This window comes from Girardinichthys multiradiatus, chromosome 20 (genome assembly GCF_021462225.1).
Source record: "Girardinichthys multiradiatus isolate DD_20200921_A chromosome 20, DD_fGirMul_XY1, whole genome shotgun sequence".
Classification (NCBI taxonomy): Eukaryota; Metazoa; Chordata; class Actinopteri; order Cyprinodontiformes; family Goodeidae; genus Girardinichthys; species Girardinichthys multiradiatus.
In genome coordinates, this window is record NC_061812.1 from 44881003 (window position 1) to 44907558 (window position 26556).

The 26556-nt window shown below is 38.1% G+C and overlaps 2 long non-coding RNA genes across 2 annotated transcripts; both read left to right on the top strand.

Moving 5' to 3' along the window:
- The first annotated feature begins 3461 nt into the window (after positions 1–3461).
- Positions 3462–7065, top strand: LOC124857188. Its single transcript, XR_007035529.1, has 3 exons — positions 3462–3578; positions 4914–4955; positions 6152–7065. It is a non-coding gene; the product is annotated as an uncharacterized LOC124857188 (long non-coding RNA).
- Positions 7066–8549: 1484 nt separating this feature from the next.
- LOC124857528 lies at positions 8550–13412 on the top strand. Its single transcript, XR_007035618.1, has 3 exons — positions 8550–8687; positions 12065–12139; positions 13358–13412. It is a non-coding gene; the product is annotated as an uncharacterized LOC124857528 (long non-coding RNA).
- The last annotated feature ends 13144 nt before the right edge of the window (positions 13413–26556 follow it).

The following is a 26556-nucleotide window of genomic DNA, read 5'->3' on the forward strand; positions in this document are numbered from 1 at the left end:
TCATAAAGTGGCCAGCCCAATCCATGGTTCTTAATCCAACAGAAAATGTGGTGACATCAGACAAGCAGTGTTTGAGGCAGAAACATAGAAATGTAGCTGAACTGGGGGATCTTGGCCTGGAATTCATATAAGTTGGGCAACTCCATGTAACACAGATGTGATGCAGTTCTCAGAAACAATGACACACAACTACACATTAATTTAGTGTTTCATTCATGTTTAGGTTTGTGAAGAAACATGCAGAGACTGCCATTTTTAAAATTTTTCTTCCAACAAATATAACAATTATCAACTAGTGACTGAGTGTGAGAGACACTGTCAATGACATTATATAGGCTGTTCCTTTGATCATAGAACAGGTTCCAGAAGGTAAATGGAGCAACAGGACTGAGAGCACTGCAAAAATGAGTAAAAGATTTCAATTAGCAGGTGACATTGGAAGCATCTCCCTATATAAATAAAAGCATACAATGAATATAAGTTCACAATAAAATACTGAAGTGGCAGGTAATGTAATCAAAAATTTAAAACGCTGCCTTTTAAGTCTGATAGTGTGTTATTTTGATTGAATTAGTTTGCGTTATGATAACAAAACAAAATGATTTTTTTACATTTACCAATTTCACAATTGTGTCAGTGTTACATGTTGTATGGTGCAAAAGTTTTAAACCGATCCTAATTTCTCTTCATTCTTTGGTTTCATTGAGCTATTTTATTATTTTAAAGTAATCTTGCTCTATAGTTTCCAGGCTCTTTATAGAGCTTTCAAATGTTTTCTTTGGACTTCCACTTGTATGGTGTTGGTACATTTTCAGCCCTGCCCATGACATGTATTCTATAGTGTGTGTGCTTAGAAAAAGTGTAGACAGTGGTGGAGGAAAGAAGAAAAGGTGCCCAGCTACACTATTTCAGGCAGATGAATAGAATCTTAGAATCATTTCTTTAGAAAAAAGGGGAAAAAAGACCCAGAATATAAATTTGACATAATCTGACTGTGGGAATTCTTGTCTACAAGAAACTACAGTTCTGTCCAGATTTTATTAATCAGTAGATTACCAGCATACTGAATGAGTGAGCCTTCTTTGTGGTGAAATGTTTGCTATGACGCACTGGATCTCGTTTAGTCAACAAGTTTTCAACTGTCGTGTGACATAACAAGAATCTAATAGTCTTGGACTACATTTGTTCTGTACTTTTTTTGTAACTTTTCAGCAATTAGCAGGTTTTTAAGATCTGATTACTTTTCAAGTGTTTAGTCTGTTTAAAATGAACTGTGGTTCAGTTCCCCTTTCATGCAGTTGAAGGTTTGAAGGAGGTGGTATCAGTGCAGTTCCAAATGAACTATAAAACGATGCATTTATCATGTTAATATGATTCGACCTCGATTTGGCACACCTATTAGGTATATGCTGCAAGCTTGAGCCAAACACCTTCCTGCAGCCAGGCTTACGTTGAATTGCGGAATGAGCAAACTAATAAACAAAGGGCATGTTTTTTTTTTCTTAAGGCCCTGTGCAAGAGAAGCATATCATTCAATATACAAAGTTAAAGCAAAATCTGAACAGGTTTTTAGCATGTAGCTCTCCAGGAATCACCTTGTTTATGCTAAATTACTATTTTTCCATCACTCTGATTGTGTTAAAGTATGCTAACAGACTGTCTAAAGGTTAAATATAGAATTCAGAGACCCAACATTGGTCTTTTGAGCACCTTAAAAAACAAGAAAATATTTCCTCTGAAAATGATCAAACACTGGAAAGGAAGTAATTGAAGAACAATTTTCAAATAAAAATAACAAAAAACAGATCACAGGTCTCATGTACAAAAGGTGCGTACATAGAAAATTGTGGAGTATGCTCTTTTCCACTCAAAAGCTTGGATATCAATAGTAAACTAACCGTGGAAATGGCAAGTCCAAGTCTGGTTTACGCCCATTTCTACACTTTTTGGCCCATTTGAGGACAATGGGCCAAAAAGTTTAGGAGCGGGCGGTCTGATCACTGAGCTAAATAGTTACCACAGCTGGTTCCTTGTGTTTTGTCATAGTCTCCCATGACTTGCTGCAATGTCTGGTCTGGTGTCCTGGTTGTGTAACCTGCTGTCTGGATTTTGCAAGAATTAAAGCAACCTTACCTTCATTGACCGTGTCCTAGAGTTCTCCTCTGCGCTTTGGTCCTACCTCATCTAGACATTATGCAGCTTTCTTGATTTAAATGTACACTATGTTTTAATAGAAAATCCATGCAAGTTTTTGTACATAAGGCTCCCAGTGAAACTCATTATCAAGAAATGGAAAACCAGGGAGCCAATAATGAACCTTACCAGGAGTGGCCTGAATGACAAAATTACCCTAGGAGTGCATTGACGACTAATCTAGGAGATCACAAAAGAACCTAGACAAAACATTTAAAGCACTTCATACCCATCATAGGTAAGGTCAGTAGTCATGATTCAACAACAGGAAAGAGACTGGGCAAAAATGATATCCATGGCAGAGCTGCAACAAAAGAAACACTGCTGACTGACAAGAACACAAAGCTTTATTTCACCTTTTCCAAAAAATCCCCAAGACTTTTTGGCACTGATGAGACCAGGGTCTCCCCTTACATGTGGCTGTACTAACACAGCATTTCAAAAAAGGACATTGTGGTGGAAATTCTGTTATTAAGTGTTCCAAAATGTATGACCTTTGGTTTACCTCACTCCGGTGAACATCTGTGTTAGAGGAGGAAGCTGTAAAAGCCATTATCAGAAGTTCAATGGTTAAGGATATTTGTTACGGTGATGCCTCGGGGAGAGTAGATGGTTGTTCCTAGGTAACCTTCTCACCTCTGAACCCGAGAAGGGTCTGGGGTCATAAAACACAGACTCTTTGAAGTTGAGATAACACTGTCGTGTTCTGGTATAAATATTGTGTGTAAATGTTGATCGGGGCTCTGTTTCACTGACTAACCTCAGTGACAGGGTCTTCAAATGCTGAATGCCTTTGAATAAAACTTATAAAGACAAAGTCCAGATTTTCTCTTGTTATGAGTCAACTTCTACCCACTTTGATAAGAAAATTCCACAACAATATCAAACAAATAGTCTAACACAGTGGTAATAGTATGATGGTCTGGGGCTGCTTTGCTGCTTCAGGACCTGGATGACTTTTCATAACTGATGGAACTGTTAATTCAACTCTACCAGAAGATCTGCAAGTAGAATGTCCAGCCTTCAGTTTGGGTAATACAGCAGGACAATGATACAAAGAACAACAGAAATTTCACCTCTGAATGCCTCAAAACAAAAAACAAAAATGACGGTTTTATGGTTGCAATGGAAAATTTAGATTTCTGGTTTGAAACTGTTAATTTCACTTTACCTAAAATTAAAAATCACTAACTATTAACGAAATTAACTGAAACAATTTCTGTCCAAATAAATATTTACTTTAAGTCAAAGGTGATCGTGTCACGTGACTACATGACGTCACTTACATCGATCGGTGCTGATTTTTGCGTCCGCCATTACTCCACTTCAGAAGACAACGTACACCGTGGTCCAGAAGATTTCACCGAAACGCCGGTTTGCACGAGGTAAGGATTAAATATTTTCTAATTCAATATCAAGCATAGCGTTATCTGTTTGTAGATTGGTTTGCGGTGTGATGAAAAGCTATTTTACAGACTTTTAATTTTGAATTGGTTTTTGCGGCAACGTGGCTCGAGCTAGGTTAAGACTTTACACCTAAATTGATAGTTTGTAGGCTGACGAAATATGTTCGGTGAAGTACAAATAATGCTTTAACACAACTAAGACGATAGAAGAGCCGTGCTATGTTAGCTGCAAGCTAATTTAAAACATTTCCCGCCGCCATTACAAGTGCAAAGTCAGGTTCATGTTGATTTGACTTTCGCTTTAATAAACCAGGACAACGGATGTTCTGCTTTGTATGTGAACACGTTTCATTATGGTGACATAATGACATTGAAGAATCTTGAATGTGGTCTGCCTACCATGGTTGTACTCTTGCTCAACACAGAGGCTGGTTGATAGAGCAGTTAACCATCTTGCATTTTACACGGGAGGTGACATTTTAAGGCAATTTTATGTTGTACAGATAAGTGAAAGAAGATGTGGAATCTGCCATGCTGTATCTCAACAGATATGTTGTCCATCTACAAATGTAGTCCATTTAATGCAGTGTTTCTCAGTGGGGGAGTGTGGTGACGTAGTGGTCAGAGCAGAGGGGTTTCCGGAGAGGACACTGCAGAATAGCAGCCCACTGCTCCTTAAAGGGGATGGGTTAATGCAGAGGACAAATTTTGAATGTACAATTGCAATGACAAAATAAATATTATTAATTTTAATTAATTAGTGTTCACTGTCCTTCATGCTTTAGATTACAGTAGAAATATCCATTATTGTCTCTCAGTGGGGAAATTCAGGTGTATCAAGAGAGAATTGACAGGCAAGTCTAATTGTGCAGATTCACAGAATTGAAGAAGTATTAAAAAACAAAATAAGACTGTACAGTAAGGGTAAATTTAGACAAGAAAAAAAAATTTAGGTATTCAAAGTGGTGTGCTCATATTCAAAGAAATGTGCAACTGAAAAAATAAAACTTGAGTGTTGCATGAGGCGTTGTCTGGGTAGATCTCCTGCCCATTACAAGATCAACACAAACACAAATGACAACCAACTATTCAAATTTGTGGCCCTTCCTCGAGTCATTCTTGAATCACCAGTTAATCTGACATTCATGTTCTTGCACTGTTTGGGGAAGACTCAACGCCCAAAACGAACCCAGTCATGCTAACTCTTATGAAGTTCTAGTTGATTGAGTATGCTTAACAACATACACAATTAATGTTAATTGTCCCTATGCTTAAACAACATATGAAATCTCACCTTATCTTTTGTGTTAATAGGTCTCTGATGAGGTCACAGCTGTATCCATTTTACTGAACTGGGTAAGTTGGAAAAGAAATACTGTTCTAATTTTTTTCATTGATTTTTTTCAAATTGGATCAACAAAACTTTAAAATGCAGAATTATCTAGAATATTTGGATTTGGATGTATACCTACCAATGTCATATGTTAATGTGCAGATTGCAATGATATTAATTGTGAAATTAAAACTTAGTGGCAAGACTGCATTTATTTTAAAACATTTTGTAATAATTGTAAACACAAATGACCTGAAACCATATAAATATCAGGAGTAAGATAGGTGTTGTTTTTTCCCTAGTCTTCCAATGAATGTGGACATGCAAAGACTGTGGTGCCTCTGTTTCACGAAGATCTGTGGAAACACATCATCGATATTCTATATATATGGGATTGGTTTTGAAAGATAACATGCTTCACCGATAGAAGCAGCTTACGTGAATACACGACGCGCATCTCAGAGGAGAAAATATGATCTTGACAGAGTTGCACAGCATTTTAAGTCCGTGTTGGAGATTTTCTATGCTCTCAACGTAAGGCAGAAGAACTGCCAGACTGAGCAGCAGGAGTGAAACCAGATGCAAACGAGCCGGTATTTTCCAAATATCCTTGTATAATTAAGCCTGGACTTGTTTTCACATGGACTGGACTCGGGTTTCGGTTTCTGGTGCATTTTTGATTAAAACGTGTTTGGTCTTCATTTAGTGAAGTGACTCACAGGCAGGGGCAAACTGGCATACGGGGCCCCGGTGGACCGCTGGCTTAGTGGGACAGTGGTTCACTTCAGCCCGTGAACCGCTCACACTGAGCCTGGTTCTGCTGGAGGTTTCTTCCTGTTAAAAGGGAGTTTTTCCTCTCCACTGTCGCTACATGCATGCTCAGTATGAGGGATTACTGCAAAGTCAATGCCAGTGATTGTCCGCTGTCTCTACATGCTCATCCAGGAGGAGTGAATGCTACAAGTCACTGACTGGATGCAATCTGCTGGGTTTCCTTAGATAGAAAAACGTTTTATCCAATTTGAATAAATAACTGAATCTGACTGCACTGTTCAATGGTTAGGATTAATTGGAATGTATGTACCTGACTTGAAATCTTTGTTTTGACTGAATTGACCTTGTAAAGTGCCTTGAGATGATGCGTAAAAATTGGAGTGATGTGGATAAAATGTTATACCATAAATTAATTCAGTCATAATATTCTAATTGTTTTTAATAGGTTGCTCAGAAGGATGAAGCTGGACTCGCCCTTGCGAAATGTACAATGGCAGTGTTTGTCATCAGATGGCGAAGAGGACACTCTACAGGCACCATATGACATTGGGATTGTCATTGAAGGTGTGAAAGTCCTTAATGAGTTGCCATCAATCGCACATGCATGTGCTATGGTATTTGGCTTGATCTATACGCTCAACTTGAGCTATCCTGTAGAGCTCAAATACACCTTTGATGCACTGTAAAAACTTCATGGAGATAGAACCAAAGAAAATGACACGTAGAGTCTGTAGTCTCAGTATCAAGCTCTAAGCTTTAGATCATTCACAGAGACATTTGGACTCTGCCTTTTGTCTTTTATAGTTTATTTGCATTCACATACACTCTAGGGAAGTGTTAAATAATTTTTGTTAGTTGCATCGAGAAGGAACAGACCTTTAAAGACAAACTAAGTATCTGTCTTCTTTTTTTTAATTGTTTAAATGGTCATTCATCTTAGACATGTTTGCACGGTGTTCTAAATGTTATTGTTAAAGCTGTTACATTATCAATCTCAACTTTGTGTGAGTGAGATGTTCAAATTGAGTGTATTTTTGAAGAAGTGTGACAACGAGTTTATTGATGAAGGTTGGGTAGGTATTGGAAGGACAATCACTTCGCCTAATGTTTGGTGTATTTTTATTTTATTTCCATTTTTTTAGCAAGTACTGTGTAAATAACACGGAAGTGCTTTACTTTTTATTGTACTTTTTTTTGTACATGAAAAAGTCTTTGTTCAAAAAACACACCATAATATATGGGGAGACATCTTTATTTCTAGCATGTTGATTTTGAAAATATCTTGGTTTTAAGAAATTCTTTGTTTTTTGTAAAACGAGAGCCTTGTGAATTTGAAGAAATAAAGGTTTCTATGCATAAGTAGAATTTGTCTTATTACACTGACTGAAATTTATAGATAAAACTTTAAAAAATTGCATGTAACAAATTAGAGCGTTTGCGTTAACTAAGTCCAAAGAACAAATGTACTAGGAACTCACTCAAACTATCATGTCCTACCAGAGAGAAAAATCGATTTGTTTTTGATAAGAAATTGAGTTATACTTGAAGCCAGAAATCGGGTTGTGCCAAGGTGAAAAATCAAGTTTAACTTAAGTGAAAAAATGAGTTATACAAAAGTGTTTAAAAAGTTTATAATCTTTGGCAACAATTATATTTTTAGTTTTGTTTCAATTTACATTTATGATTCAAGAAAAATAATTTTTTTTGTCTTACAGTAAATTAAAATGCACATTTTTTATGAAATCAGAATTATGATTTGAGTAAAACTGATAAATTTAGCTGTAACAAATTAGAGTAATGTTTTTAAGTTGGTTCAAAGTAACATTTTTTTCAGTGTAGGTTTAGAAGCAATTACTGGTTTAGGTATTTACTCATGTTTTAATATATGTCTGATATTAAAATAAAAGCAAATTAACATAAATACAAATCTGTGGAGAACAAACACTTCTTCACAACACTTTATAATATAATCCAAAAAATAAAAAACACACAAGGTAATAATAAATTATTTCACAGAACACTACCTAAATAAGTAATGCCTCATTTTTACCCACAGTGCATAACATATCTTTGCCGGAATGTATATAAAGAGCATTTTTAACTCCAAAAACCTAATGTACATCTAATTTCTAAGATATATTTTTCCCACTTTCTTCTATGCATATGGATAGCTGGTGCAGGAATGTGGACCATTTCAAGATCCTCATTTAAAAGATAAAAGACACAGAGTGGGATAACAACGGCTTTATTCAGTGCTGGCCAATTTGAGTCAAAAGTCTTTCATCAGCTTTCTACTTGATGAATGGGAGAGCAGCTTTGGCTGTAAGATGTACTGTACTTTGATGCGCCAATACTGTGAAAAATGACTGTGGGCCTGGTGACTACAAACATAGTAAACAGAGCCGGAGCTTCCACTGCTTTACACAGCCCATCTTTCCACAGCGTTTGCTCACACTCATTCATCTCCTTCACAGTTTGATTGCACTGTGTAGAATGGGAATAGCATCATGGTCATACCGTTCACAGAAAGACACAACTCTTTTCTGCTTTCCTCATCTCCGAAATGTGGCAATGAATTGTGTGGATACAACTATCTCCAAAAGTCCATGCCTGAATGTGAAAGCTTTGTGTGGGAGGAATATTTATGGTAGACCTTCCTCTACCCTGGGGTGTTGCACCAAATGAGAACATCAGCTTAGAGAACAGGATCAGGTAGAAGTAGCATGTTTGGCTATTTTTATCCTGTGGATTCTCTCAGTCACTGAAAGGTAGCTCATGTTGGTCAAAAAGAAGAAGAGGACAATATACCAATTTAATCCATATTATATATTATATTTTCAGGCTTGGAAATGAAACAACGCACCTCACCATGTTTTGCTCAATGCACTCTCCTGGTGGAATGGGCGTTATTGAGACCAAGAATTTTCATCAGTGGCACCGCATCCGAGCTTCATGTAGGCCTGCAACAAAAACGCTGAACGGTACCAAACTTGTGTGTGAGCGAGAATGTGGTCCACCGATGGTATGGTGTTGACATTTTAAACAGTGGTTTTCAGTATGTGTATCAGGTTCTATAAATGACAAAATTTAAGTTTTGGTGAAGGTTAAACACGGTTAAAGTGAATTTTCCTTTAACAAATACCTAGAATACGAAGTTATGATGGATAGAAAGTAAATGACTGAAGGGAAAAGCATCAAACTGTTTTATTTTGGAGAAATTTAATTTTCCAAATTATGGGTATTTCCCCCGTATTACGTTTTGGCTCAATTAGGGTATTTTTGAGCATAGCTTTGTACTAAACAATTATCACTTCCAGTGTTGTATAAAAAAAATATTTTCGTTAGAGGGTTTCTTTTAAATAATCCCAGACAGTGGGGTACATCAGTATGACTGTATTTTTCTTGTGTTAATTAGTGCAAACCCAGAAAGAAGTAGGCAATTCAACAGCAATTTATTAAAAAAACATAACTTAAGTGTTGTTTTCCTGTGCCTGCAAAGCAGAAGATAACGGTGACTAGTAGTGTATGGTATATATCCAAGTATGTACCTTGTATTCAGTTGTATAATTAATTGAAAAAAAAATACAATATATATAAGGATCTGGTCCATGTAAATTTATTCATTAGCAACACAGTGTAGTTTTTATACATCTAATTATACAGCTAATTTTGCACCTTTTTAATTAACTAAAACATCTAGAATCAGTAGGGTGGGCTGTCATGGACTATGTCTACAGGTCCTTCTCAAAATATTAGCATATTGTGATAAAGTTAATTATTTTCCATAATGTAATGATGAAAATTTAACATTAATATATTTTAGATTCATTGCACACTAACTGAAATATTTCAGGTCTTTTATTGTCTCAATAAGGATGATTTTGGCATACAGCTCATGAAAACCCAAAATTCCTATCTCACAAAATTAGCATATTTCATCCGACCAATAAAAGAAAAGTGTTTTTAATACAAAAAACGTCAACCTTCAAATAATCATGTACAGTTATGCACTCAATACTTGGTCGGGAATCCTTTTGCAGAAATGACTGCTTCAATGCGGCGTAGCATGGAGGCAATCAGCCTGTGGCACTGCTGAGGTCTTATGGAGGCCCAGGATGCTTCGATAGCGGCCTTTAGCTCATCCAGAGTGTTGGGTCTTGAGTCTCTCAAGGTTCTCTTCACAATATCCCACAGATTCTCTATGGTGTTCAGGTCAGGAGAGTTGGCAGGCCAATTGAGCACAGTGATACCATGGTCAGTAAACCATTTACCAGTGGTTTTGGCACTGTGAGCAGGTGCCAGGTCGTGCTGAAAAATGAAATCTTCATCTCCATAAAGCTTTTCAGCAGATGGAAGCAGGAAGTGCTCCAAAATCTCCTGATAGCTAGCTGCATTGACCCTGCCCTTGATAAAACACAGTGGACCAACACCAGCAGCTGGCACAGCACCCCAGACCATCACTGACTGTGGGTACTTGACACTGGACTTCTGGCATTTTGGCATTTCCTTCTCCCCAGTCTTCCTCCAAATTCTGGCACCTTGATTTCCGAATGACATGCAGAATTTGCTTTCATCCGAAAAAAGTACTTTGGACCACTGAGCAACAGTCCAGTGCTGCTTCTCTGTAGCCCAGGTCAGACGCTTCTGCCGCTGTTTCTGGTTCAAAAGTGGCTTGATCTGGGGAATGCGGCACCTGTAGCCCATTTCCTGCACACGCCTGTGCACGGTGGCTCTGGATGTTTCTACTCCAGACTCAGTCCACTGCTTCCGCAGGTCCCCCAAGGTCTGGAATCGGCCCTTCTCCACAATCTTCCTCAGGGTCCGGTCACATCTTCTCGTTGTGCAGCGTTTTCTGACACACTTTTTCCTTCCCACAGACTTCCCACTGAGGTGCCTTGATACAGCACTCTGGGAACAGCCTATTCGTTCAGAAATTTATTTCTGTGTCTTACCCTCTTGCTTGAGGGTGTCAATAGTGGCCTTCTGGACAGCAGTCAGGTCGGCAGTCTTACCCATGATTGGGGTTTTGAGTGATGAACCAGGCTGGGAGTTTTAAAGGCCTCAGGAATCTTTTGCAGGTGTTTAGAGTTAACTCGTTGATTCAGATGATTAGGTTCATAGCTCGTTTAGAGACCCTTTTAATGATATGCTAATTTTGTGAGATAGGAATTTTGGGTTTTCATGAGCTGTATGCCAAAATCATCTGTATTAAGACAATAAAAGACCTGAAATATTTCACTTAGTGTGCAATGAATCTAAAATATATGAATGTTAAATTTTCATCATGACATTATGGAAAATAATGAACTTTATCCCAATATGCTAATATTTTGAGAAGGACCTGTAATTTCTGGCCATTGTTGGTCAGCTTCAGTCTGAGTCCAAATCATAAAACATAAAACTTTTTTTTAAGTTCCTAATTTCATTAGTTTACAGTTGAAATGTACCGCAAATATAATGTTTTTTGTAGGGGTTAGCAATATAAATATCTTAGATCGTGAAAGATTAGAAAATTTTGATGAGCTACCAAACCAGAGATGTCATGAGATCATGTATAAAACACATTCCATGCATTACAGTTCTATGCTCTTGATTAGACACATAAACTTAGTTTTCCTCTTCTTTCTTGAACTAAACAAAACGCCCCAACAAAATTTTATGGAGTTGAAATGAAATGGTTGCTAGTTTTAATGATTACCATGGTTGTAGTACAGTAGAATAATAGTATAGTCTGTTCAAAACATGAAGAAAAGTTGGCCATAAAATGCATGGTCTGAGACATATTGCAGTAGAATGAAGTGCAAGGAAGGCAGGGGTATTTAAACCACCAAAAAGCACCAAGTCTCACATGTAGCTGAATCTTGGAAGATATTTTGAGCTCAATATGTGCAGCGGGAAACTTCAAGAGCAGGTCAGCTTCTATTAGCTGCCTAGTGGCTAATAGTGAGTAAGAACATTTTCTTTTTAAATTTTGTGGCCTTTTTTCAAGTTGACAGACTTAAAATGAGGTAGAGAAAGGGTAAAGACATTGAGGAAAGGTTTCACTGAGACTGAGGCATCCATACATCGGTCGCACATCCTACCGCTATGTCATGTGCTGCGCCCAGTAAATAAAAATTATAATTAAGATTTATTTGGCAATCAGCATTTTATCTGATGGTCTTATTACACTCGACAAAGTAGATAGACAATAACACAAGGGTTTATGTCCTGTTCATAGTGTCATCATAGAGAACCTTTGTAAAAACAACTTTATCTAGGAATAAAGGTATCATTTAGATAAAACAATTTATGACACAGAATATTTCATGTCAAAAAATTACAATCTTCGGTGATGAGCCCTGGTGTATTTAAACAGGAGGCAGCCAACATCTCACCGCTCGAGTGTTAGCCTTCTGTGGTATAGCTCCAGCCTACTTCCAGTTGCTTCTAAGTATTTCCAGTTTTGACCTTTTGCTAACCAGCCAAATTTTCTGCACAGCCAGGTGTAAGTCGAACTATTGCATTAATTAGGAGGTGCTTCTGGTGGCCCTCTTTATACCGGGAGGTGAGGGACTGGGTGCTGGCCTGCACTGACTGTGCTAGAAATAAGTACAGCAATCAACAATCTTCGGGTCTGCTCCAACCTCTGTGTGTCCCTAAGTGCCCCTGGTCGCACGTTGCTCTAGACTTTGTATCTGGGTTGCCAGTTTCAGGTGGCATGACCGTTATCATGACCGTGATAGATCGTTTTTCTAAGGCTTGTCATTTGATCCTTTTGAAAAGACTTCCTTCTGCTTTCCAAACTGCGCAATTGCTAGTAAAGCATGTTTTTAGGCTGCACGGTATACCCCAAGACATCCTTTCAGATTGTGGGCCCCAATTTGTGTCACAGGTTTTGGAGGCAGTTCTGCTCTACCCTCGGAGCTAAGGTGTCCCTGACTTCGGGCTACCACCCCAGTCTAACGGGCAGGTAGAGAGGCTCAATCAACAGCTCGAGTCCTCTCTTAGATGCGTGACCTCCTCTAACTCGTTAAACTGGAGTAAACATTTGCCAGGGGTTGAGTACAACATTAACTCGCAAGTTGCGTCAGCTACCGGTGTCACCCCGTTTGAGGCTTCAATTGGCTACCAGCCTCCCCTGTTTGCGGCAGACGAACGTGACATCGCCATCACCTCTGTCCGTCACCACATGTGCTGGTGTAAGAGAGTATGGGCGTCTACCATTAAAGCTCTTCATTGTATGGCTGGTCAGAACAAAAGGGTCACGGACCGTAGGAGGCGTCCCGCCCCGGCTTACCTGGTCAGAAGGTTTGGCTGTCCTCCCCGGATATCCCTCTTAAGGCGATGTCTAAGAAACTGTCTCCCCGTTTCATCGGTCCCTATGTAATAGAGTCCCTCGTCAGTCCCTCTGCCGTCCGCCTCCGACTGCCTCCCTCTCTACAAGTTCACCCCACATTTCATGTGTCCCTAGTTAAGCCGGTTGTGGTTTGCAGTTCTTGCCCTCCGGCCGAGCCCCATCCACCCTCCCTGGACCGGCTGGGGCATCCCGTCTGGTCAGCCCGAGTTCCTCTCCTCCTGGCGGAGTTCACACCCAGCCTAGTAAGAATATATTCAGTCATTATTCATTCCAAACTACCAACCTTACTCACTGTGCATTTCCTCCTTACAGCCGCTGCTGCGTACCAGAGCCACCCTGTATTTCTGAGCACAATAAAACTTTTTACAAACTTTCTTGCTTCTCCTGAGCGTTCTCTGCATGTGGGTCAAGTCGGTTTACAAAACTATGACACCTTCATGGTTTTGTTTGTCATATCTGGAGCCATCTGCAGTTGTGACAACTTGGCATCAATTCATACCCACAGAGAAATGAAACCCTAATAGGAATTTTAGTTTAGGTGGTTCTTTGGTTGCTCTCAAATATTGTAACAAATTGTCTTTCATCTGAGGTTTAGTTCAAGAGCCTAGACTCATTTTTGTGGTCCAAGAGCATAATGCTGTGGTCCAACATCAAAAACACATATCAAAACTATTTTTTGAAAGCTTACATTAAGCCTGAGGATTAGCCTCCTCATAACCCAATCTCACTCCTGTTAAATATTTGTGGACTATTCTTTAAACCTGGTCTGTGGTCAGGAACCAACCAGTTTAAATTTCCAGAGGAGTGGTCAAACACTCAATCACAACTATGAAAAAGGTGTTCCCTTTGTGTGTAAATATTTTTACTCCCTCGAGTAAGGATGATAGTGCCATTACTGTCGTCATATTTAAGGGAAAAACAAGCTCCTAAGTCAAGTTTTGCTTTCTAATCCTTTAATTCTCTGCTGTTTTTCTTGCATTTATCTTAAAAAACTTTACAGATATATTGACTACAGCCATTGTTTCTAAGCAACAGGTTGCCATTGTCTGTTTTAGACTGAAATTTGTCTGAAGTAAACCATGTAATTCAAAAGCACACAGAGAAATGTGGGGGAGTGTTGTGTTTCCACCAGCACAGTCACTTCAAATCAAACTCCTGCCAGGAGTCTTAAGTCAACTCAGCTGGAGGCCCAGATGCTGTGTTCCCTCCAACATAGTCACCAACGCAGAGAGCATCAAATCCATTTTAGAAGCTGGCTCCAAAATGGAGAGCTGTGATTCCAGCACAGGCTCCTACCTGATAGGTGAGTTGGCCAAATTTTCACCCATCTTAGAGTGAACTGAACTCTTGTGTTGGGAACAAAGGTGTTATCCTATTCATCATTCTGCTTTCGTCTGCTTCTACCATGCTTCAAAGCAGGACATGGTTCCACTGTGAGGTTCATACAAAACAATTTTCATAAAATCTAATGGCATTTAAACTGCCTGCATGAATAACATAATTATAAGCATAATTTCATCATTGCCTGATCATAAAGTGCAAAAAAGGTAATACTAATATAAAGTGCTCAAATGGATGTTCTTATCAGATAATCACTGCTGGTAAAGTTTTGATCAGATCCTGCTCAATCCAAGCACTTCTAAATATCCGAGACTGAGAGTCACACTCTTGCTGTCACCCACCTCTTACTGCTTCAAGGGGTGCTGTGCATCATCTGATCTTACGTCAGACAAAGTTTCTTTTCCACCCTTGTCGCAACTATTTTTGTAGCAGCAGAGTATAGTGCTGTGTGTTAATGTTTGATAAGGCTGTCTGAATCATGAAATTTTAATAGCTGTGTAAAAGAGTCATCACCTCTACACAATTATGATCGAAATCAATAAAAAAAAAAAGGAGATAAATAAAACCCAGGTGAACCAGGAAAAAATCTTTTACTTTAGCAGCTGCTTGTGGTTGGATTGGTTTTGTATGGTGCAATATATTTTCAATATAGCTTTAAGGCTTAACATGGTTGTCTAATGAGAAAACGTGTTTCTAGACACCTTCCATAGTGTCTAGAAGTGATCTCAACCTTCAACAGTGATAACACATTTCTTGGCATCTTAATAAAACATCTGTGATTTATTAAAATTAACCACAAGTTGTGACGGAAAAGATTTCAACCTTTATTTTCTAGTCAGTGTTGTGCTCTGATTTTTCTTTAAGAAAGATTTCATGTGACAAAACACACAAAAGTTACAATTTGTAGCAACAGATATTTGTCTTTTACTTAAATAAAGCTATAATTTCAGGTCCATTTATACCACATTTCTAAGTCAATGAAGATGCTGAAAGTGGCAGAATGTTATAAACCGAAGCAGCTGCTGCTTGTCTCTTTAAAACATCAGTCTGTGTGTAATTACTCCATGTAAAGTGTTTCATTTAGTGAATTGAGTAACTGAAATAAATGATCTTATCAACAATATTCTTATTTATTGAGACTTTTAACTTATTATTTTCTTAATGCAGGCTGACTTGCCTTCTATTTTAAGATTTTGTTCTGACTAAAGCAATGGAACTATTTTAATACATTAATTGATCATATTTAATGCTCTGTATTAGAAAGAGCCCATTGTTTCCAAAAAACTTGCAGCAGTATGGAAAATGGTATCAAAATCACCAGGTCTGCGGAAGTTTCTGTAACATCATGTGTATATTATTTTTCAGACAACAAAACACATGAGGAGCTATATGGGCTATAATTTTCAATAGGCCTGATTGTGAAGCTTATAAAGAGAAGAAGAAATAATGAGAGATTTCAAGAAGGTCAGCTTCAGCACATAGAGATTATAACCCACAAAAGAGCCTTAAAGCAGCTGACAACTCGCTAGCACACATCTTTGTTAGTTTACAGACCTTGGACTATGTAAAAATGATTGGATGTTCCCTTACAAGGAGAGTGCTCAATTTATAATGTAACTGTAGTAGGTTAAACCAACTCCAGTTAGAATGAAAATAAACTACACAGAAAAGAGAGAAAAAAAACACTCCCCACATAGTGTCCTGATATCAACTAATCAATGAAATCTGGATTTGCGAGAGAACATTTTTGGGTGTTCTGTGGAGAAATCCAAGGAGTAAAGCCTAAAATGAAATGTCATGACTGTTGGTTTTCAGAAGAACGTGTGCAGACATAAACTGAAAAATAGATTATTTTAATATTAAAAATAGAAAATTACAAAATGGTGTGGCACAAGGAGAACTGTATATAAAGCATAGCTTTGTTTAGTTTTTATTAGTTTTACTAGTTTTTGTTTATTCATACTTGGGTGCACAGTTGGGTAGGAACACGTTACATTTACTCCATTTACTTGATATCATCTTGCAAAGTGTGTGTTCGGCCCTCCGGAATGGGATTCAGAAACGTTTTGCAGAGATGATGTTAGAACCTGAGTTTATTGCTGCAGCTGTACTCCTACCTCAATTCAAAACGAACTGGACTACAGATGACAGCATCTTAAAAGCTATGTTTGTGCATGCCCATGCCCACAAGAGAGTGCATGTTGTAAAAGTAACGTAGACCTAACTCTTTAAAAACATTTATTTTGCATGCCTCGACTACATCAAGGATCACTTGGACACCAACGATGAAGATAATAACACCACAAACAGCAGCCAGTCTGATGAGGACTTTTTTGGATCCATTAAGATCAAAACATCCCAAACAGGATAGCTGGAGAGGTACCATTCATGTCCATCCACTGGAGGTATGTATCTGTTAAACTCTTTTCCTCTGTTGGGAGTATGATTATTGATTGAATAATCTTGATCAATAATTATAATTACAAATCTGACAAAATCAATTTCTTAACCATAAATCCTCATTTACGAATCGAGACCAGAGATGTTTCTGGTGTTGTAATTGTGGCTCAACGCCTCTGACAATTACAACCGTTAAATACTCCGTAATAATTCATAACTATTGCCGGAGATGTCACTGTTTAATCGACCGTTTCTGCCGAAACGTGTGGAACTTGAACCTTATTTTGACTGACACATCACTTTTTGCACACAATGAAACACCAAACGCTCTCTCTTTATCTATGTGAATATTTATTAATTTTCACCTACTCAACATGCAAAATTCTACAAACACAGGGGTAACACATCTAAATAAGCAAAATCAACAAACGGTAGTGGGTATGTATTGAGTCAACCAGCAGTTTATGGCACTACAGACGAAGGGAGAGGGGGATATGAGTGGTGGCGAGTGGTGGGGGTTGGAGCGCAGCTCCGACTGTCCTTATGGTCTTCTGATCATAAAACTTCCCCCTAACTCCTGACCACGAAGGATTGATAACTTTTGGCGGCAAGCTAGCACAGTGAGATTGAAGACAAAGGTAAAATGGATAATTTTACCATGAGGTCGTTTTAACAGTCCAGTCTTGCAACGCACCCGCGTTCAGATAGTAAACACAAACAACTCTGGGGGACACGGCGGATCCCGATATTACATAACACATCAAAGTTTCAACAAGCAAGGTTACATGTACATATTATTCAGAACACATGAGATCCTAACCAGCGATTCTGATCGCTTCTACAACCTCTGACCCTGCCCAGGCCTTCTAATAAAGAAATAAAAAAAAATGGGTTTTACTTGTGTCGTCTTCTTCCGAATGAGGGAATTCGAGCGAGGAAAAGTGGGATTAAGTTAATGTGCGTCCACAATTAACTTCAGGGGAACGGTCAGTCTTTGTCCTTTGGTCTTCTTGACGAAAAGGAAAAATATGATCTGGCCATCAAAGTCGACTTGAAAATGAAACACGGTAGCGGTTCGTCTCTCCGAAACTCCGTGTCTCCAGTTACGTGTTAACTCACGTCTTCGATCGGCAAAGTGAAATCTCTGGCCTTCTTAGTCCACAGACTTCAGTTATGAATGGTTCGTTGTCCAACGAGAGAGAATGAATGAACTCTGCACAGAATTCTTCTCTTAAAGTGACGCGCTTCAATCACCAGATGATTTCTAGCAGAAGGCGACTTTTCAAACATATATAGCACCCTTTGACGTCAGACTGGGGACGCCCAGTCATATCAGTCGCAATGCTCGATGGGATATGTAGGAGCGGGCTGTCCTGGGTACAAAATGGCCGATGCCATTGGAGGGGCACAGTGACGTCCAACAACGTGCAGATAATCCAATACTCAGCAAACAAATGGTCCAACACTTCAAATCAAGCGGTTGTCACTCAAAGTCAACACAAGTCTTCCAGCTTGCGAGAGACGTTTTAGTCATGCAGGACTCCTATTCACTACTAAGAGGTCACAGCTTCACTGCAAAAACCTTGAGAGCCAACTACTCTTAAAGTTTAATAGTTACTTCACTGAGTAATGTCTTGACTCTCACACTGAGTTTGTTATATTGTCAGGTATTCTACTGATTTCAGTTCAGAAATACATAAATAAATTATTGATGTGTGCGAATGTGTTCCCATCATGGCTAACAGGTGTACAGTATACTGTTTATTTATTTATTTTTTGGTAAAATGAAAGAAATAGGGTTTGTAGGTGAATTACTTGGGCTTTATGTGTGTTTTAATTGTACCAATGTATTCTCAATCTTAATAAATAAATAAATTGGTTTCTTGTAAGAACAATTGCACAATGAGAATATTTAATTACATAAAATGGTACTCAGCAGTTACTCACTACTTGAGTAGTTTATAGTATGAGTACTTTGTTACTTTTACTCAAGTACATTTTTGAAAGCCTTTTCTTTACTTTTACTTGAGTTATATTTAGTTAAATTAACAATACTTTTACTTAAGTAAATTTTTGAATACTCTACCCACCTCTGCATTTTTAGGTGCCAAATTCAAATATTCGAATTCAGATATCAGGGTCAAGTGTAAAATGTAATACTGCAGCTGCAGAAAATAGACCCACTTGAGCATAATAATATGAACTATTATAATACTACACAATATAATATTAACTTAATCTCAATCATATAGTCATGTGGACGTCCCAGTCTTAATAAACATATTTACCAACACATCCTCCAGTTTGTGGTGTCTCTGTGTATTAACTGGCCAGCAGCCTGGTTGAAGGTAAAAGCTCTCCATTATGGTTGTTTCCTTCCCGGCGCTTCCTGGCCATGATGTGGCTTCTCGTTCTGGGCAGCTCCTCAGAGAGGCTAGCTTGTATTTGCAATTAGCCCTCTTGTGCGTAATTTTGAAATGGACTGAGATATGTGGGTGTGTTCCCCTTGAGAAGTATTTAACATATTTCAGTGGTTTCTACTACAAGACACTTGCTTTTATCTCTCTATCAGTCATACTTGAAGAAATCCCATGTAGGACTCTGATGCTTTCTCCTAACATTTGCAGCCATTTTGCAGACTCGCGTTGTGAGCAAAATATAATTTAGAAAGTACCACCATGGACTATGGGATGCTGGGGCTTATAAATAAACTGATAAACAGGAAAACAGAGGGTATTATATCTATGAATTTAGTATGTTTTAGTTTTATAAACAAACAATACAGTTTCAGTTATAGTTTTTCCCTTTCAATTACAGTTTATTTCAGTTAACGAAAATGTTTTCTCAATTTAAATTTTCGTTTTATTCGTTCATTTTCATTCATTTTAATAACCCTTGCAGCCACATTTTTTGTTTTCAGTAAACTGTCAAAATGCCAGGAATGGCATCTAGTTCTTCATACCAAAGAAGCATGCCCTTTCTGTCTCCTGAAGTGCCGCATATAATAAGCATGTCAACAGTCTTTTTGATATGTTGTAAGCTGCATTTTTGTTTTTCACTTTTTCAACACTTCTACACTGTAAAGGGGAATCCAACAGCCTTCATTTTCCCGATAATTAGTTTGAAAATTCCTTTAGTCTCTTTCTGTGTTTTGCATGTGGTTAAACAATCCCCTCTAATCACCAGTCTCCATGTGATTAACAGTGAAATTGCAATATCTCTTCTGTCCCAGTGAACGCTGTGGTTTATGTAGTCCGGCTTCATCTCATCCCTCACTCTCTTGAAGAAAATGGGAAACACTGACAGAAAACTAGAAGGACAGGAAAGTTTGGAAAATCATGAAAACATTTGTATTTTGAGCTGCTCACATATAGGACTTTTAATGATGCTGTATTTCCAGAAGTCATATTATTTTCTTACCACACACTCGTGTCTAACATTACTAGGGCTATTTTTTGTAATTCTTGGCACTTGTATTAAACACACACTGTGGTGCCTTTGCTGCTCCTAAACCATAGGCTTTCATATGATGTGTATTCCACCCTTTGCAAATAAAACAGCTTCAACTCTTCTGGTAAGGCTTTCTACAAGGTTTAGGAGTGTGTTCATGGGAATTTTTACCAAGCATTAATGTGCATTTGTGTGGTCAGACACTGCATCCCAAAGGTCTTATGTCTGCTTAAGGTCCGGACTGTGCACCCCTGTAAAGGAACTTGAAACTTGTCTCTATGGACCTTATTTTGTGCACAAAGCACACCAGTGGAACAGGAAGGGGATATCCTCAAGCTGTTCCTACAGAGTTTAAATTGTTCAAATTGTCTTTTTTTAGCTCTGCATTAAGAGTTTATTTCACTGGAATTGAAGAGGCTGAGCCCAACTCCTTACAAAAGAGCTCCATGCCAACAAATTGGGCAACCTAAAACTGTTGGCAAAGTAATGTACAATGATTAGATTAGGCATCATGAGCAGACATAGACATATCAATCACTAGAATTCAACTGGCAGCAAATGAGAAACTTGTGGCCAAACATCTAATTTACAAAAGGCAAATTAGATGTTGCTAAACTAAATTATGTCACATTTTGTCGCACAAAAATGATCAATAAGTACACAAAATAAGGCTTTTTTTTATATGAAATATACTTTCACAATGTCTTTATCCCTTCATAAAGGTACAGGTACGTCTGAAAATGATTGTATTGTGCCTAGAGAAATTCCAGACAATCAATGCTTTAGAGTGAGCATGTTGACTTCTTAGCAGCAAGATGGCCTACCCAGTGTCATTTTTCATTTTTCTTATCTTCTGCACCTTGAACGCCGCTTCAGAGGAAATATTCTCTGGTGTTGCGCTCCAGGAATGGTTCAGTGGTGTCCAGAGGAAATATGTCTTCGTTTAGTATTGAACAGTCCAGTAGCCATGTCTTTGAGCTGTATCTGAGACCATTGCCTTCTCTCTGAAATTTCCAATTGCGAGTTTCAGCAGTGTGGAAATGTTCTCAATATCTCTGCGGATATCACTGCTATTAAGAAACGGTGTCTAGGCTTTCAATTGCTTGCCCCCAATTGTCAAAATAGTTGAATTTTCCCCTGCTTGTGTTGACAGTTGCTTTGAGGCAATAAGGGAAAAAATTAGGAAGAAAGAGATTTGCCACGGTTGTTCGCCGTTTTTATGCAGCTCGCTCTGGAGAAATGAGAGATGCCTTATTTGCTGTTGGGTGGGATTTAGCTTTTGCAGACAATTTTCACACTTGAATTCTGTACATTTAAGTAAGCCTTAACCACTTGATAAAAGCGGAGAAAGCAAATGCTACTGTCATCCTTAAAATAGGATTTGAGATATCTGTGCAGCTATTTTTTATCCACTGTTTCTTAGCATACAAAATGTGTAACAACACATTCTGTTTTACAGCAGTATGTACTTCATAAACCTATGAGGTTTCAATCGTATAAAAGCTGTTTTCCAATATAAGTCTGACAGTTTCTGTAAAGAATGGATGTGTATTTCATCTTTGTCTGTTAGCAAGTCCCATTGACTTTCAGCATGTGAATGTATCCTTTCTGACCCACTTTCAGGAGGCAGAGACCAGAGGACAGCGAACAAGATCAAAACATTTAGCCTGCACTGTAATGGATAATGACTGTATTGAAAAAGAATCCTCAAAGTCTAGATAATGTAAAAATTTTATCTAAACCTTCTTGGGTAACATTTAATAGGTTGTCATAAATGCTAGATGTGATTTGAATATTGATGCACTGATCAACATTTTTTCACCAGGTACAGGTACGTCTAAAAAATGTGGAATATATAAAAAGGTTTTAGTATTTTTTCTCTCATTTCAGAAAGAGAAACTCATACATTATACAGATTCATTACATAAGGAGTGAAATAGTTCAAGCCTTTAATTTTGGTAATTTTGGTGATCATGGCACCCAAAATTATGAAAACCTAAAACTGAGTGTAAAATTATAATATTACATAAGATCAATACAAAAAAGGATATTTTAAACAGGAATGTCAGGCTTCTGAAAAGTATGTACATTTCTATTAACTCAATACTTGGTTGGGGCTCCTTTTGCATTATTTAATGCATCAGTGCAGCGTGGCATGGAAGCAATCAGCCTGTGGCTCTGCTGAGGTGTATGGGAAACCCAGGTTGCTTTGATAGTTGCCTTCAGGTCATCTGCATTGTTGGTCTGGTATCTCCCATTTTGATCTTGACAATAGCCCAAAGATTCTCTGTGGGGTTCAGGTCAGGTGAGTTTGTTGACCAATCAAGCATAGTAACACCTTGGTCATAGAAACAGTTTTGGTACCTTTGGTAGTGTAGGCAGGTGCCAAGTCCTGCTGGAAAATGAAATCAACATCTCCATAAAGCTCGTCATCAGAAGGAAGCATGAAGTGCTTTAAAACCTCGAGGTAGATGGCTGCGTTGACTCTTCACTCTTCGTCCAGACTCTGGGACCTTGATATCTAAATGAAATGCAAACTTTACTTTCATCTGAAAAGAGGACTTTCGACCACTGAGCAACAGTCCAGTTCTTTTTCTCCTTAGCCCAGGTAAGACGTTTTTAACCCTTGTGTAGGATTCATCTGTGTGTAGTGGCTCTTGATGCGCTGACGTCAGTCTCAGTCCACTCCATTGTGTGTACCCAGATTTTGCTGTCTGACTGCTGCTGACAGTTTCCAACTCCCTAACCCTAGGCCCCTGTGAATAAAGGAGGTAAAGACAGTGAAATAGACAAACAAAATTAAAAGCACACCTAAACAAACTAGTGTTTTCTGCGCAGTCAATGTCCAGGTCACCTGGGGCTAAAAACTGGTGTAAGGACTGGCAGTAGATAGGTACAGCAGTGGTAGATGAGAAGGACTTATGCAAAGACCTGAGTTTCAGGGTGATTTGTTGGCTTTAGGAAACCCTTTGCTGGACAAGGGAGTTTGAACTGATTCTGGAGCAATTTCATTCAGTCAGGTCCAACTCTGACAGAGGAAGTCTTCCTGCTTATGATCAGTCTATGAGCTTATGAGAGCCAAAGAATATTGATGGTCTTCTGAACTTAAACTAAATACAAATCTGTTTCTATTTCTATTTTTTTGTTTTTGTTTGTTTGATTAATTTTCACACATATGCCACTTGTAAACACTGTATTCTGCTGCTGTCACCTCAGTTACATTGTTATGCAGATGGATAAACAAATCCACTGTTATTTACATTAAACACTGCAAAGTGTATTAACAGAGTAGATCACTTCATTTTGTGACTTGTGTATTACTGAATTGCATACTGCATTTACATCAACATACTTTCCTCTTCATGTTGTTATTAATCACATACCTTGGATCATGTTTCATGTGCAGTTATGCTGGGTGTAGATGGTCCTAGTGGACCCATTGTCTGTCTGTGTGCTTGGTGATCATTCTTGGCCTTTGTGCTGTATAGTGCTGCAGTTTTACATGTCCTGTTCAGATCTATAGTGTTAAAAAAAAATTCAAATTTCAGCTCACAGAAACCTTTGCAGTGTTCTAAGCATGGGGGTCGGGGTTTTTGTGTTCTTTGCAGCCATACAGATTACAGGTAAACTCAGTTGAAGTAAAACCAACTAAATAACATTGATTACAACACAAACTGCTATACTTCAAACACATTAGCTGTATTATTACGTCTCTGAGACACGTGCTCGGAATTCATGTATTTGCTTGTTGTAAAGGGGAATTTAATTTGATTAAATTACAATTTACAACAAAATTGCAAAACAAAAAAAAACAGACAGGCATTTTTTTTTATAAAAGATGATGTATATATTTCTTCAGTTTAATTTTCTGTCTGGCGACCTTGGTTTAATAGAATCTAGATCAGACAGATATACGATTTTTGTTCATCCATCCATCGATTGTCTATACTTGCTTGTCCATGCAGGCTCGCAGCCAGAAGATCACTACACACAACACCAGAGAGACACATTTTATTTTCATTACTTTGACTTCGAAGCTGTAAATGCTGTCCACTGGAAGCTGCCAAAAAGAAAAACAAAATCTGAACAAGACAGCAACTCCTCCACCTTTGTCTAAAGTCCTAGGGGGTGTTGAAGAAGCCACAGTCTGGAGAGAGAAGTTCTGAAAACAAAGTGAAGACACCTACTCGAAACCACTTCTCGGTCAGGAACATAAAATCCAACAATTATGAAGCAAAAACGTCATTCAAGATAAAGGTCTTGTTAGCTGGAGATCTAGTATTGATAAGAAGCGAATTGAGTATTACCTCTTTCTTGGCTGCAGACAAGGCCCAACTCAGTGGCCGGAGGTTGGTGTGCTTGGTTCACCGCTGCTCCAGGAATCAAAGGCAGGATCCACCATATGGAAGAAAAACAACTCTCAGAAGGTCAGGGATCCTCTCCAGACAACCGCAGGAGAGCCTTAATCGGAGAACAAAACACCACCTTGCTTTCCCTGTCTCCATGGACGCTTTCTCTGCGGATTGCAGAAAGGTGTGCGGCGCAGGTAAACCGGAATACCGGGAAGGAAGGTGAGTGGAGGCATTGTCTTTTGACTTCCATCTCTTAAAATACTCATGGTGATGTCTGATGTCTAAAAGGGTCTGGCAATTATAAGCCAGGAGAGCGGCCACATCAGGATAAAGACATAAAAGGGTACCAAAGAAAACCAAAGAGTCATTACCCAAATCACTAAATTTAACATTATTACAACCTTTTCATACCTTCTCATTGTTCATCTTATAGAGGAAGCTAGAAATGGAGAAGGAAAAACATTAAAACTACTGCAAAAGCAGCAAAATACAAAAAACACATCAACATCTTGAGGCAGTGTGGAGAAACAAAACTACACTTGACATGAAGTGAACTCAAAAAGCAACCTCTGATAAGGGTTTAGGAGAAAACAGACCCTACTGAAATCAGAAAACAAGAGGCCATGAATTAGAACCTGAAGCCATACTTCTTTGACCATGATTTTAACAGGTTTTTTTCTGAAAAATCTTTCCTGATTTTACTTAGACTGTCTATTTTTTATATATTTTTACTGTTCCATATAACAATGGTATTCTAATTTGAGTTTATATAGTTTATTTCCTAGTGTATGTGTGGTTAAAGCAAAGATAACATAAAAAAATTAATAAATAGTTTTAAAATACTCTTCTTTGGTTGTTAAACACAGTACCTCATAAACACACACACACGTAGAGAAGGCCGAAGAGACAGTCATTCGTGCTTTTAAGAATGTGTCTATGTCACCCTGTATTCATACGGTTCTAGTTAACATAGTTTGAAAATGTCAGCACAATACCATTTTCATAACATTTCTTATGTTTCCATTAAAATGCAATGGTGAACACAAAATATTAATTTACATATCTAATAACCGTGTAACACTCTTGTCTATCTAATTTGCATTTCAGTGACATATAGAGATTCACTGCTTTAAGTAAACAGTGCTCCAGCATCATCTGTGATTACATTATAGCATACTATAATTTGATTGTCCACTAGCTCAAGCTGCCTCAGTTCTTTTTAGTTGTTTTAAGAAATTACATGGCATGAGGCCTGCAACTTCAAGATGCTATGCTAGATTCTACATATATACAAATGCAGCACTACTAAATTTAAGTGTTACTCAAATATCGCAATAAAAATCTGATAATAACTTACTTAATTACATCCTTTGCTTGATTTTAGGAATCTAAATCGTATGGCACCACCTTATTTCTTAGAACTTTTACATCATGGTACTCCAGCTGAACGGTAATATTTAACCTTCTGTTCATGACACACTCAGCTATTAGGCTTAGTGGACAATTACTTTTTCACATAGAAGCCAGGTTGCTTTGAACAGTTTTTTTTTTCCTTTAATGAAGAAATGATCAATTGAAAACTGTTTTTAAGGATAACAAAAAAATAAATGAGTTCTGTGGGAGGAAAAAACCTCTTGACAATCAATGCAGTTGGTTAATCTTAGACAGTGGTCCAGCAAAGGTCAAGTGTTTTCATGCTGTGTGCCTTAAAACAAGTAATCTGGTTTCTAATGGTAAACACAAATATTTCTGTAAGGGAGTATAACTCAGCACATGCTCAATGTGTTTTCTTTTTTTCCTTCAATGAGACATTTTCTGTAGTTTCTGTAGTTCTGTAATGTCTATGAAATAATTTGGTCTATACATCCTAAATTTTCTTGAATAGTCCACCCCACATCTTCTCTTCGACAGGAAGTGCTCTATTTAATATTTTTAATAAATGTAGACTTTTTCCAAATGTACACTCAA